At 39.5% G+C, this 9,714-nt stretch overlaps 1 pseudogene; it reads left to right on the top strand.

The window, feature by feature from the left end:
- Nucleotides 1–7,482: 7,482 nt before the first annotated feature.
- Nucleotides 7,483–9,514, top strand: LOC140503042 (embryonic polyadenylate-binding protein pseudogene; annotated as a pseudogene).
- Nucleotides 9,515–9,714: the final 200 nt, after the last annotated feature.

Genomic DNA, 9,714 nt, shown 5'->3' with positions numbered 1-9,714 from the left:
CCCATTTTAAAGTGTAAGTATAACACTGAAGTGTGAGGATAACACGTGAGGATTAACTGTCAGCTCCCGTGTCTTCCCTCTCTGAATTCTCCATTGACTATCACATCCACTCCGGTGGCTTCAGTAATCGCCTCTAAAGGTTTGACCACCAAATCTCTCTCCAGCTTCATACCTCTCTTCTGAACTACAGTCCCGCTCTTCCCTCACCTTACAGTCTCTTCCAAAAGAACGAGACCAAACCTCTACCTTTCCTGCAAACATACTCCTCTTCCTAATTTCTCTGTTTCTGTTAACGGCACCATTTCCCCAGTCGCACAGTCGCACAACCTCAGAACCCTATGTCCTCTTTGACTCTTTCCTTTAATTCACGTTGCATATCCAGTTACCAAGTTCTGTGAATCCTTATTGAAAAATACTTCTCCCGTCTCCGCCCCCCCATTTTCACTCACACTGTCATCTCCCTCTTTGAGGTTGTGATCACTTTTTTCTCTCTGGTTCTCTCTCTCTCTCTCTCTCTCTCTCTCTCTCTCTCTCTCTCTCTCTCTCTCTCTCTCTCTCTCTCTCGCTGTCTCCCTGTCTCTGTCTCTCTTCTCTCTTTCTGTCTCTTTCCCTCTGTCTCTCTCCTTCCTCTCTCCACTTCTTCCACTTCTCTTTCCCCCTCCTTCAGAGACAGAGACCTTCCCTATGCGCTGGCTTTATCGTGTCATTACCCTCATCAAAAATCCCCACTGGCTTCCCCTTGCCTATAAGATAAAAACTCTGAAATCTAGTACTCTACCGGCTAGTTAAATTGGACTACCTCCTAGTTCCTCCACTTCTGTGCATTTTTCTGATCAATCAATCCATCCACAAAGCACCTGCAGTGTGCCAGGCTCAGTACTAGGTGTTTGGGGCAAAAATGCAGTAGCTAGAACATTCCCAACACACACAAGGAGTAGAAAAGTGCAGTTATAAGCACATAAAGAATTAGATATACCATGGAGTAAAGGATAAAAAAAGCTAGTCTTGAAGTCAGGACAAACTCTGTTCTTTATTGGTTGTGTGACCTCAGGCAAGTCACAATCAGTATATTAGGCACTGAAAGGACTCTTTCCTCAGTCATGCTGATAAAATCCTCTTCCTCAGCGATTTAACTCTTCCATGAAACTTTCCCTGATCCACCCTGAAAAATGTAAATTTCTTCTCCCTCACCAATTTCCCATGTCTATTTGACATGCCCTCTACACTTAATCTCCCTCTAAATCGCATTATAATGGTCCACTTGTGTCATCCTTCTTCCGGGAGCAGAGGTGTCACTGGGCACTGGCAACTTTCCATAGTATAGCCCTAACCCGATTAAATGTATTTGGGAAATATTTTTAAAAAAAAAATTAATAAAACATTTTAAAACTAAGTCAATATGCAGCCCATAGAAATCCTTATGCTCAGTTAGTGTCCCCTATTTCTATGGTTTGACACTCCTGTTCTAGATTATAAACTATCAGCAAACAGGGGTTATGACATTTTCTTATCTCAGAATCCAAATACATGTTGAAAACATACACATGGTAGATGTTATATAATGGTTTGTTGAATTATTGAAGAATTTGTTGCCTAATCACATAAACAGTAAGAATCAAGGACAGAATTCAAACCTAGATCTTTCACACTTCCATGTCCAGCACAATACTCACCATGCCACACAGCATTTCCTTTTTAAAAATTTATTTATTAATTTATTTGTTTTCAGTTTTCTACAATTACTTCCATAAGTCTTATATTTTCTCCCCCTCCCTCTCCGAGGTAGTGTGAGTTCTACACATACATTCTTATTAAAAACATTTTCACCTTAGTCATGTTGATAGAAGAATTAAAATGAATGGGAGAAACCATGAGAAAAAATAAAACAAAATATAACACAAGCAAAGATATTCTGCTTCATTCTGAAATCCAATTCCATAGTTCCTTCTCTGGATGTGGAAGGCATTTTGCCTCAAGAGTCCATTGGGAATGTTTTAGGTCCTTGCATTGCTGTGAAGGGCTAAGTCTTCCAGAAAAATTCCTTGCACACTGTGGTTGTTGCTGTGTACAAGCCACGCTGCATCTTTGAGAAGTATTTATTAAATGTCTATTCTGTATAAACAACTGCGCTAGCACTTTCCATTATGACATACTGACTCCCACAAAATGGTAAAGTTACTAGGAAAAAGCTTAAAACAGGATGATCCCTAAATAATTAAATGATTTGGCAGACATTTTTAAGTGCAAGTAGCTAAAAGTTTGCTGGTATCTCAGTAACTTACCTAATAGACCTCCAAACATTTTCTTAACACCACCGAAACATTGCTGCTTCAGAGGAGGTCTTCCAAACTAGATAATGATCTGCCAACGTGGAGTCTGATCAGGTCTTTGTTCTTCAGTGGCTAATGCTACTACTTTAGGGTACCATATTAGACTGCTGACTCAAATAGTGCTTCAGTGCTTCAATAGTATTTATTGAGCATACTATTTACCAGGCATTGTGCAAAGCATTAGGGACACAAAAAGTAGGAAGGAGTATTCCCTACCCTCAAGGAGCCTACCATCTAATTAGACGCCAACGCTTGTACTCCACTAAACCACCTAACTTTTACCCAGTGGTTGAAGAAAATTACTCTGTAATCTAAATGATACCAAGCAATACAGCTAAGATAAAAATGTCTTGGAGGAACTCCAATATAGTAAAGCACTAAAAAATTGTATCGAGTCTACCTCAAGGCAAACCACTTCATGTTATATTATTTGCAAATTTGATTTTAAGTCAACTTAAGACTTTAGTATGAGATCTGAAATAACAATAACTGACTTTTATAAATTAAACTTTGATGTTTACTACAACCCTATGAAGAGGTCACTATTATTATTTCTATTTTGTAGATGAGGAATTAAGGCTGAAAGAGGTTTAAAAGACTTGCCTAGAGTGACCTAGCTATTAAGAATGTCTAAGATAGGATTCAAATATAAATTTGAATTTAAACCCAACATTCTATTTACTATGGCATCTAACTGCCCAGGAGAGAAAGAGTTTGAATACATAGTTGCGGCCACACTAAAAAATCTTAATCAGAGTACATGTAGAACCCATGTAAGATTGCATGCTGTCTTGAGGAGGGAGGGGGAGAAAATTTAAAATTTATGGAAGTGAATGTTGAAAACTGAAAACTGAAAATTAATTAATACATATAACCTTATAGTTTTAAATGTGGAGGATTTTGCAAACTCAGTGTTTAATCTGTAATCTGACTTTGTTTATAGAGCCTGTTTAACAAAGTTTGTCTTCTCAGGGATGTATGAGATTATGACTGGATGACTAAGTTTTTTTCATTTTTATCACACTGAAGAAAGCATGGGATTATGAATTTGTTTTTTCTAGAAAACTTATGTAGCCTAAAAAATTACAAGACTGAAATATTCAAAATAATTGTTTCTCTGTCACTCTTACCTAATTTTGTTAAGAGAACAAATCTTTTTAGAACCCTAAAACAAACAAACAAACAAACAAAAAAAGTCTTAATCAGATCAGGAAGACCAGGGCTCTAGCTCAGAATTCAGAGGTTAAAGGGTTGTGAGGACACTTATCATCCTTCATGAGAAACAAAAACCAGACTTTTGCTCTTAATTAGCAAGAACAGTCAAAATAAGGAGCTGCCAAATGGTCAATAGTTACTTCTTCCTGATTCCATCTTACTTTCTACCCCGGCAAGAACCAAGTTCTCTGCCAAGACAGGAATCACTTTGAAATCTTAAGGAACTTTGATTTATTGTTCTTATTATTAGCATTAAAGCATATGTAGGAGAACAATGGCTTCCACCACTGGAAATTGTATGTGTGAAAAGAATTATAGACTTGGAGTCAGGAGATCTGGGTTCAAATTCTACTCTGATCCTTGCTGTATTATTTTGAGCAAATTACTTAATCTCTTTGCCCATCAGTTTTCTCATCTGTAAAATAATAACATAATAGTTACTATAAGCACTCCAAGGTTTGTTTTTCTACCAACACCATTCTCCATTGAGGGTGGGCCTTCCTGACATTTGCTCTGTGTAACAATGCCCAATTATGGCTTTGTTCATCTGCCATGATGTTTTGCCTTAGAGCTCCCTATCTCCCTTAGAGTCTGGAATTCTGAGCACAAATACATTAAACAGAATTGTCATGCCTGCTACAGCCTATGAATTCTCCAGAGGGCTCAGAGAGAATTTTCTCCTCTTCATGGTTATAATAAAGGTTAATTTCTTGTACCCTCACACATTCAAAGTTGGGACTAGGGTTCATTCATTTTAATAAACCATATAAGAAACAGTTTTATACCCCAGATTTCTTTTTGAAACTGTTTTAGGAGAGGAGAAAGAGCTCCTATCTAATCATAAAAACCCAAACTCCTAAACTATGGGAAAGAGGAAAAATAGTGAATAGAATTTGTTAAATACTGAACTCCATATGGGGAAAAAACAAAGAAATCACCTTCTTCAAACCCTCTTCTAGGTAAAGTATTTGCCTCAGGTGGTTTTATCAGTGATTTTAAGTGTTTTATCAGAAACCCCAAAGCCATCACGTTTTATCTCCTACTATTTGTGACTGAGGGTATGGAGAACAGAAAGCAGAAAAGATGTTTAAAATAAACTGGGTACTTAACTGTGTTGGAACTGTGCTGAGTTGTTTTTTTTTCCCCAATGGTTAGAGGCATAAGAGGATAATATGCAAATGTAACAATGCTTTCATTTTTCCATAGGTTTCTTGTCTTTATATTCCATAGGTCCAGTCCCTATCCCTAGCCTATGGACTCTTTGTGATCTTAGAAAAAGAAGTAAAAAATAATTAGTGACCCCAACATTGATTTTATGATGCTTCTTTTCCCCTTGTTTCATGTCCACCCCAATTATGTTTTAGTTTATCACAAGAAATGTCACAAAGTTGTGAAGGCAAAATTAATTTTAATTCACTTTAAAAAATACTCTGAATATTATACAAAATTAATAGACAGGGACATCTTTGCAAAGTGCTTTATCTGTATTATCTCATTTAATTCATGCAATAATTCCATCTCCTGATTTTTTTAACATAGCGTCTATTTAGGGAACTCTAGTCAGGAACTTACTTAGCCAATGAAGATTGGCACCTTCTTTGCAGTCTTAGAAAATTGCCTGGGAGAGACGGTTGCTCAAGTTAGGTGTGGGACTTGAAGCTGGCTGGATATTCCTGGGTTAGTTATGGTAGGTGAATACTACAGGTACAGTTTTTACAGAAGAGGAAGCAGAAATTCAAAGTAAATTGACATGCCCTAAGTAAGCCAGATAGTAAAGGTCAGGGCTGGGACTTGAACCCATGTCTCTGCTGATTCTTTTCCACTACATCTGGCCACTTTAAGTATATGGGAACCATTGAGCTAAGATATATAATTTGCATAATAAAAATTAATAACATCTTTTTTTATTAATTTGTTTGTTTTTAGTTTTCTACAATCACTTTCATAAGTCTTAGATTTTTCTCCCCCTCCCTCCCTCCACCCTCCCCAAGATGGCTAGCAATCTTATATGAGTTCTACACATACATTCTTTTTTTTAAATCATTTTATTTGTTTTCAGTGTTCTACAATCACTTCCATATATCTTAGATTTTTCCCCTTCTCTCCCCCTTCTTTCCGCCTCTCTTCCTCCTCCCTCCATGAGACAGCATGCAATCTTATATAGGTTCTACACATGCATTAAATACATTTTCACCTTAGTAATGTTGCATAGAAGAATTAAAATGAATGGGAGAAACCATGAAAAACAAACAAACAAAACATAACATAACACAAGAGAAAATAGTCTGCTTCATTCTATGTTCCAGTTCCGTAGTTCTTTCTCTGGATGTGGATGGCATTTTGCCTCGAGTCCTTTGGGAATGTTTTAGGTCTGGCATTGCTGTGGAAGGCTAAGTCTACCAGAAAAATTCCTCGAACACTGTGGTTGTTACTGTGTACAATGATCTCCTGGTTCTGCTCCTTTCACTCAGCATCAGTTCATATAAGTCCTTCCAGGCCACCCTGAAGTCTTTCTGTTCACTATTTCTTATAGCACAATAGTATTCCATTACATTATTTCCACAGCACTCTAAGATTTTCAAAGTGGTTTCTGTCTTGCCAGGCACAAGGGAGTAGATTACAGGACCTCGAGTACTCAGGTCTATAACTTTATTCACTACATGTACTGAGGAAAGACATTATTTCAAGATAGGATTTCTCAACACCCTGATTTACATATACATTTCTTTTCCTTTATTATGAACACTGGAATGCCTTAAAAACACTGAATGCGCCGACAATTTGGTGTTAGAAATAGAAATTTAATATTAATAATTGCTTCCTTTGCTGCCTGATGTGAATACCAAATTACATTTTGGACACCATTAATACATTTCCTTCATTTCCTCAAAGAGGAGACATTAGAAGTGAAAATGTCTTGTTTTTACCTCCCCTTTGTTTAGTAACAATGTGTTGTTTAGTAAAAATGTGTTGCCAGCAATGAAAACACCTTTTGACCCTCTGATTTGGATATTGTGCATGGTATTTGTCATGGCTCATTGGTTATATGCATTTTGGTTAAATAGGTAACAAAATAACACTTCTTTTTTTATAACTAGTTACTTTCTAAGTGAGGTTGAACAGATATAATATATGATTAATATGGCAACAATTCTGTTAATTCCATGCGATTTTTTAATGGTGCTAAATATTTATAGCTTTCATGGTACCTGTAACTACATGTTCTTAGTTGTGACTTTTAGAGAATTAATGAGCATTAGAAACTTCTATTGACACTTTGTACAAGAACTATAGGGCAACTAGGTGATGCAATGGATAGAGTTCTGGGCCTGGAGTCAGGAAGACACATCTTCCTGAGTTCAATCTGGCTTCAGACACTTACTAGCTCTGTGACTCTGGGAAAGTCACTTAACCTCATCTGCCTCATTTCCTCATCTGTAAAACGAGAAGGAGATGGCAAACTACTCCAGTATCTCTGCCAAGAAAACCCCAAATGGGGTCACAAAGAGTCAGAAATGCTGGGAAATGACCAAACAACAGACAAGAACCAGAATCATATCAATTCATTAATAATCTTATTTCTGGAGGTATATGAGCTGCTACACATTTGAAATTACATGTAACTCAAGGACATAATGCCCTCTATACCACCTCAGTATCTGGGGAAGGGAGAGAGATTAAATTCAGAGTTTAGCTTGGTTCCTATAAAGCATTAGCTTCTTAAGGTTCCAAGTCCAAAATACCCTCCTGGGCTTGTGCTCTGGGACCCTGACTCCTGAGGACTTCTCTACTAGGCTGGTTGCAACATCTGGCCTAGAATCCTGGAGTCCAAGTTCCCATAGATGGAGTTCCCAGGTTGACTACTCCACTTTTTGCACCTAGAACTGAAAAGGAGAAACAAAAGAAGACTGAAAGCCATAGTCCCATTTCTCAGAAGATGATCCTCAGTCCATTCCTTCCCCAGATTACTGCAGGGTGTACAGGCTGCTTTTGAATGAATTGTTCATTCCAAGACCTCAGCAGAAAGCGTGAATATGCTAGTCAGGTAGTGTTAAAGGTAAAGCCAGCTCTCACTGTGCAACCCGTGAAAAAAGGACTCTTCCAATCATGTGGTGGGCCAATGAAAAAGCCAACTTATTTCACAGAAGAAGCCCCTTAGCACCAATCACATCTCAGGTGTACATGTGCCAAAGCCCTGTTACATATTTATCTATAAAGTGTATATAAAATCTACCCAAAAAATGTGCTATCTACCTAAAAATAACATTTATGAGGATCAAATGAGATAATATAAATAAAACACTTTGGAGGCTTTTTGCCACTCATGGGATGCTACCAGGACCATAACCCTCCTCTCCTTGGAACATGAACACAAGTGGCACTGGCTACCCTCTGTCATCCCACTACATAGGCGACCACCATGATGTGACCGAGGCCATGCTGTACAAGAAGTTCTCAGCAGAGAGGCCCATCACGTCCATCCTTGTGTGCTTCATTCAGCACTCCCTGGGTTATTCCTACATCAACTTCCAGCAGCTTGCAGATGTTGAACAAGCCTTGGACACCATGAACTTTGAGCTAACCAAGGGCAGTTCCATTTGTATCATGTGGTCCCAACAGGATCTGGGGCTCCAGAAATCAGGAATTGGCAACATCTTTATCAAAAACTTGGATGACTCCATGGACAACAATGCCTTGTATGACACCTTCTCTACCTTTGGGAACACTCTCTCTTGTGAGGTAGTGTGTGCTGAGAATGGCTCCTGAGGATTTGAGACCCAGGAGGCTGCAAACCAAGCAATCAGCACTATGAAAGGGATGCCACTTAATCACTGGAAAGTTTTCATGGATCACTTGAAGTCTGGGCAGGAATGAGAGGCAGAGCTGGAGGCATGAGTGCTGAAATTCACCCAAAACTCCACCAAGAACTTCAAGGAAAATGTGGATGATCAGTGTCTTCAGGAACTCTTCTCCCAGTTTGGAAAGACTAAGTGTGAAGGTGATGGTCGATGAAAATGGCCATGCCCAAGACTTTGGTTTTGTTAACTTTGAGAAGCATGAGGAAGCACAGAATGCTGTGAGTAGCATGAATGGGAAGGAGTTCAGGGATCGGGTCTTGTATGTTGGATGGGCCCAGAAGAGAATAGAGAGGCAGAGTGAGCTGAAGCGTAGATTTGAGGAGACAAAGCAGGATAAAGTGAACTGCTACCAGGGTGTGAATCTGTATGTGAAGAATCTGGATGAAGTTATTGATGATGAGAAGCTAAGGAAGGAGTTCTCTCACCAGTGCCAAAGTGACAACAGAGGGTGGCCACAGCAAGGGGTTTGACTTTGTGTGTTTTTCCTCCCCAAAGGCCATGACAGAGATGAACGGGTGGATTGTTAGCACCAAATCCCTCTATGTGGCCCTGGCCCAATGCAAGAAGGAACAGAAGACTTTCCTCATCAAGCAGTACATACAATGCATCTTCATCCTCCAGAACATAAATGACCCCATCTTTCCCCAACCCACCAATTATTTCCTGCCTGCTATCCCCCACGTGACTGTCACCTACCCAAGCAACTTTCTACAATGCCAGCACCATGGCCCACATTTGGGCTGCCCCAAAGTGGACCAGCTTCTCTCTTGAGTCTTTGTCCACACCCTGGTGCTCCATCTCCAACATTAGCACTGTCCAGCATGTCTCTGCTCAGGTGCCCATACAGAGAGTGTTCAGTGTTGGAACCTAGACTTTGGGAACAGTTGTCCAGGCTCCCTGGGCCACACTATTGCCCAGTACCAGCACTTCTCAGCTATATCTGATGCACATCAGGTAATGGAGCCAGCTGTGCCTACCCAAGGGTATCTATGCTGGCCTTAGCCCCATCCCAGGAACAGAAATAGAGCCTTGTCTTCTTACACCTTACTCCATGACATGTACTCTTCGATCCAGTGATGCTGGCCTCTTTGCTCTTCCATGAACAAGACACTCCATCTCTAGACTCTGGGCATTTTCTCTGACTATCCCCCGTGCCTGGAATGTTCTCCCTCCTCCTCTCCACCTCCTGGTTTCCTTCAAATCCCAACTAAAATCTTACCTTCTATAGGAAGCCTTTCTCAATCCTCCTCAATTCTAGTGCTTTCCCTCTGTTATCTCCTGCTTATCCTTTATCTATACCTTCTTTGCAC

Source organism: Notamacropus eugenii, chromosome 5 (assembly GCF_028372415.1).
Source record: "Notamacropus eugenii isolate mMacEug1 chromosome 5, mMacEug1.pri_v2, whole genome shotgun sequence".
NCBI lineage: Eukaryota > Metazoa > Chordata > Mammalia > Diprotodontia > Macropodidae > Notamacropus > Notamacropus eugenii.
This window is presented reverse-complemented; position numbering and strand designations above follow the sequence as displayed.